Here is a 6,000-nt window from a genome sequence, read left to right as displayed (position 1 = left end):
GTGCCCAACATTTGTAGCTCATCTTTGATATTGCACTGGGCAAAAAATTCATCCACATCTATTCGACCTGTACTTAGGTGATCCTCCGATGGCTCATTACTTGTTGCACACATATTTGGAGACAAGTCCATATTAATCACAGGCGGATCCATGAGTGTGCTCTGAGATTTAAGAAAATAGTCCAAGCACAATTAAATCACAAACAAGATTCTCGGCACTACTCACAACCGCTAGTAGATTCCATCCTCCAGTGTGTATTAGAGCCAATGTCCCGGAGCGTGCTACAGGTGGTGCACAGATCCAAAGTACACAGTCTTTGCAATAATTTTGAGCAATATGTGGCCAGGGATATTAAAGCTTTGATTTATCCCCGGGCAATTCCCAATCTTACAATAGCAGAAAAAAGAGAATTGAAATGGCTCAAGTCCAGAGGTGATGTTATAGTGAAGCCAGCGGACAAGGGGGGAAATATTGTTTTGCTAACTAAGGAGTATTATAAAGAAGAAGCACATCGCCAGTTAAATGATTCCAATGTGTATGAGAAACTAAAAAAGGACCCGACGCCAGATTACATTTCGAAAGCTAGAACGTTATTACAAAGAGGTGTAGAATCAGGTATATTTTCTAAAAGATTTGCTGAAAAATTGTTTGCGGAGTCACCTATGAGACCTTACTGGTATTGGATACCAAAGCTACATAAAGATATGGAGCGTCCTCCGGGACGCCCTATTGTAGCAGGTATGGGCTCTATTACGGAACCCTTATCAAAATACCTTGATTGGATGCTACACCCTTTGCTCCAACAGGTCCCGTCCTATTTGCAGGATACGAAGGAGTTACTAAATGTTTTGGCAGAATTTGAGTGGAGAGATGAGTTCTCTTTGGCGAGCATTGACGTCGAGAGCCTGTACACCCGCATCCCTCAGGATGTGGGTGTACAGGCGATTCGTCGTCGATTGCTTCGCCTTGGAACAATGGATACACCACACATTCAGTATACCTGTGATATGTTATTATTTGTTTTACAACATAACGCCTTCCAGTTCGCTGATCAGTGGTACTGTCAGCGAGCTGGTACGGCGATGGGGACGCCGGTAGCCCCAACTTTTGCAAATTTATTTTTGGCAGAGTTGGAGGATGATATTATTTTTACAGTGTCCAATAATTTTTTGGCAAAAATTGCCTTATATCTTAGGTATATTGACGATGTGCTAATTGTGTGGGCGGGGACAAAGGAGGAATTCACTGACTTTATACAGTACATGGATAGTAACACCTATAACATGACCTTTACATCAGAATATGGGGGTAATCAAATAAATTTTCTTGATGTACACTTAGAAGTTAAAAACAATGAGTTACTGACAAGTGGGTATCGCAAACCAAGTGCCACAAATACGTTACTTAAATATGAAAGTTATCATCCAGTACATGTAAAAGATCAGTCCCATATGGGCAATTTATAAGATTGCGTAGAATAAATAATACAGACACATCGTTTGAGGCACAAGCATACATACTGAGTCAACGATTACTTACCCGTGGATATCCACAAGACGTTATAACAAAAGCTTGGGGTAAAGCCCGTAACATTCCACGTTTGACTCTATTGAGAAATAAAAGTAAAAAGAAGGATACCTCTCCTAGATTTGTGTTTACTTTCTGTCACTCACCTATGGATGATATAGTGAGAAAGACTGTACTTAAACATTGGCGCTTGCTAGAGAGTAACGTTGATTTACGAGATCTAACTGAACAGCGCCCCCTTATATCATTCCGGCGATGTAAGAACCTACGGGATGAAGTTGTAAAGGGCAGATTTGTAGATACAGGGCAAATAGAACGTAAAAATCTATGGTTGGGTAGAGCTACTCATGACCCAGGTAACTATAAGTGCCAGCATTGTAATTATTGTGAATTTTTAAATGATGTTAGAACTGTTCAGCTAGGCCCCATGAAATGGGAAGTAAGAGATTTTATCACGTGTAAATCAAAATACGTAGTATATGCGGTTATTTGCACGTGCGGGTTTTATTATTTAGATAAAACCATACGGCCTATGTACGTGCGTTTTTCAGAACATGTAAGATCCTTTAAAACAGGTAATGGTTGCCCAAAATTGATTGCCCATGTTCACACGGTGCATAATGGTAATGCCTCTGACTTATGCTTTATGGGTCTTAAACAGGTAAAATATCTACCGGCTGGAGGTGATCGCCAGTTGCGATTACTCCAAGAGGAAACTGAACTTATACTGAAAACGGAAGCTATCGGACCGCTAGGTCTGAACGATAGGTCCGGTATTCATGGAACCTGCTGGTAGAGAAAGCTCTCTTTGTGCACACTGTGCAAAAATGTATTACATGTCAATGTTATTTATGCTATACGTTATGTTTTTTGCTATTACTTTTTTGTATGTGATTTTAAATATGCTAATTATCTAAATACAATGTTGTATATAAATGACCGTAATACGTGATGACGTCAGGGCTGTGAAAAAGCGTGGTTAACGCGAAACAGCTGTAAGCCTGATCTGTGTTCATCCACGCCATGTAAACCCGCTTTGGTGAATAAAGAAATTTCTATGTTTTGCTACCTGGGTGAGAGCCAGACCTTTTCTTCTTTTATTGGAAAATTATGGTAAACTGAGGGGCCCACAGGAGATGCTGGATTATGCTTAAGGTAATAAAGCTCCAGCCTGCTCCAGCTCCCCCCAGTCTCTCCCAGTCACCCCTAAGTCTTCCCCAGCTTCCCTCAGTCTCTCCCAGTCACCCCCAGTCTGCTCCAGCTCCCCCCAGTCTCTCCCAGTCACCCCTAAGTCTTCCCCAGCTTCCCTCAGTCTCTCCCAGTCACCCCCAGTCTGCTCCAGCCACCCCCAGTCTCTCCCAGTCACCCCCCAGTCTGCCCCAATCTCCCCAAGTCTGCCCCAGCTACCCCCAGTCTCTCCCAGTCACCCCCAGTCTGCCCCAATCTCCCCCAGATACCCCCAGTCACCTCCCAGTCTGTCCCAGCCACCAACCCAGTCAGCCCCAGCTACCCCCAGTCTTTCCCAGTCTGCCCAAGTTCCCCCCAGTCTGCTCCAGTCACCCCCAGTCTGCTCCATTAACTCCCAGTCTCCCTCAGTCTGCTCCATTAACTCCCAGTCTCCCTCAGTCTGCTCCAGTCACCCCCAGTCTGCTCCATTAACTCCCAGTCTCCCTCAGTCTGCTCTAGTCACCCCTAGTCTACTCCAGTCACCCTCAGTCTGCTCCAGTCACCCTCAGTCTTCTCCATTTATTTCCAGTCTCCCCAAGTCTGCTCCAGTCTGCTCCAGACACCCCCAGTCTTACTCCCAGTCTCCCTCTCTCTGCTCTAGTCACACCCAGTCTGCTCCATTTACTCCCAGTCACCCCCAGTCTGCTCCAGTCCACCTCAGTTTGCTCCAGTCACCCTCAGTCTGCTTCAGTTACCCCCAGTCTGCCCCAGTCACCCTCAGTCTGCTCCATTCACCCCCAGTCTACTCCATTCACCCCCAGTCACCCCCAGTCTCCCAGAGCTACCAAGTTTTCAAGGTTTTGTGGGGCCCCATGCAGTTGTTTGCTATGGGGCTTCATGACTCCTAACTACAACCCTGCCCCTCATCTGTTCCTGTACTGCTACAAACCTCATGTTTTCCTGTACTACTACTACTACACCTCTAATCTATTTCTGTACTACTACACCCCTCATCCACACCCCGTAAACCACACCCAATGATACCACACCTACTATAAGCCACACCCCTTGTTGCTAACACTAATGTGTCCCTGGAAAAAAAATTTGGCAACTATGGTAACTATGTTGGCAACTATGGTAGTAGTAGTAGTAGCAGCAGCAGTAGCAGGAGTAGTAGTAGTAGTAGTAGTAGTAGTGGTAGCAGTAGTAGTAATAGGGCCCTCCCTGAGGACTCCTCATCTGTGCTAGCCTATCAGAGCCCTCCCTGAGGTTTCCTCTTCTGTGCTCGCCTGTCAAGGCCCTCCCACTCACAAAGCACCTTAGATACGCTGAGAAGGGAAGTCACATGGGTAGAGGAAGTGCATGAGTCTTTCGTATTGGACAATGTAGAGGAAGGATGCAAGCTAGACAGCTCTTTACATTTGTCCTGTCTGGGCCCTGGCCCTCTGCCATGTTCCCCTACTTTTAAGAAGTTCAGTCTTAGTCAGGTCCCTGTATGGGTAGGAAGCAAGACAAGACACAGCTAACAGTTTCTGCTCCGTTTACTCTACACAGCACTATGCAGTGTAATTACTCCTACAGGAGAGGACAAGTCAGGGATAAACTCAACCCATGCCATGGACTAGGAGAGTCACAGAGTAGGACAGTATCCACAGACAGCAGTAAACTAGGAACTGATCCGGATAGAGCAAAGTTGATAAGAGCCTAGGTACTCTATCTTGCAGTGCGGTTGTCAGCAGGGAACACTCAGCATTCCGCTCATCCCAGGTAACAAGGTCTGGGGCCTTGTGTCTCCCTCATAGGACAGGTCACCTGACACTGGTGGGCATTAGGTGGTGTGAAGACCCAAAGGTCAATACACGGGCACAAGTATTCTCTTCTTCTTCTAAGTATTCTTCTACCTCATCCTCCAACATCCCGGCAGAGCACAGTACTACTTGGGTTGGGACTCTCACGATATCCTCTTCTCTGCTTCTTTCTATCTCTTAACATGCAACTCAGTCAGCACGACTGTACTCCTCGGTGTATTCTTATCACAGATCTGGTTGTTGTATTGTCAAGTGCCTTATCAAGTGCTTTATCAAGGGAACTATTAAGTGTATCACACCCAGTCAAAGTAATTCTGTATCATTTGCTGCACACAAGTACTTTTCAAGTAAAAACAAGATTATTTATGATAGAGAGCCCCTGTGATTCTTCACCTCACACTGACACAGTGCACACTACATCCTTGGGACATTTCCCCTTTCTGTGGGTGGCGGTTCCAATAGTCTGGGAGGGTCACTACACCACTCCGGCCATCCGTGACTACACTAACCGAAGGGGGGACACTGTCCACAGGGGAACAAGGTATAACCGGCCCTCTAAACTAAAAGCAGGTGTGCCACCATACCTGTGTGCCCAACCAGCACTGACGTCACAGGACAACATCACTGGGCCCGGCTGTATCTTGGGCAACCACCTTAGATCTGGCGTCACACATCTGTGCTAACCTATCGGAGCCCTCCCTGAGGTCCCCTCATCTGTGCTAGCCTATCAGGGCCCTCCCTGAGGTCCCCTCATCTGTGCTAGCCTATCAGGGCCCTACCTGAGGTCCCCTCATCTGTGCTAGCCTATCAGGGCCCTCCCTTAGGTCTCCTCATCTGTGCTAGCCTATCAGGGCCCTCCCTGAGGTCTCCTCATCTGTGCTAGCCTATCAGGGCCCCCCCTGAGGTCTCCTCATCTGTGCTAACCTATCAGGGCCCTCCCTGAGGTCTCCTCATCTGTGCTAGCCTATCAGGGCCCTCCCTGAGGTCTCCTCTTCTGTGCTAGCCTATCAGGGCCCTCCCTGAGGTCTCCTCATCTGTTCTAGCCTATCAGGGCCCTCCCTGAGGTCTCCTCATCTGTGCTAGCCTATCAGGGCCCTCCCTGAGGTCTCCTGATCTGTGCTAGCCTATCAGGGCCCTCCCTGAGGTCTCCTCATCTGTGCTAGCCTATCAGGGCCCTCCCTGAGGTCTCCTCATCTGTGCTAGCCTATCAGGGCCCTCCCGGAGGTCTCCTCATCTGTGCTAGCCTATCAGGGCCCTCCCTGAGGTCTCCTCATCTGTGCTAGCCTATCAGGGCCCTCCCTGAGGTCTCCTCATCTGTGCTAGCCTATCAGGGCCCTCCCTGAGGTCTCCTCATCTGTGCTAGCCTATCAGGGCCCTCCCTGAGGTCTCCTCATCTGTGCTAGCCTATCAGGGCCCTGCATGAAATCTCCCCTTGTTCTCAAGTACCACAGAGGTCCTACAAAAGTGTAGCCAAGGACTGGAGAAGCTGTTTTTTCAC

The sequence above is a fragment of the Dendropsophus ebraccatus genome, chromosome 1, assembly GCF_027789765.1.
Source record: "Dendropsophus ebraccatus isolate aDenEbr1 chromosome 1, aDenEbr1.pat, whole genome shotgun sequence".
Taxonomy (NCBI): domain Eukaryota; kingdom Metazoa; phylum Chordata; class Amphibia; order Anura; family Hylidae; genus Dendropsophus; species Dendropsophus ebraccatus.
Note: the sequence above shows the minus strand (reverse complement) of the source record.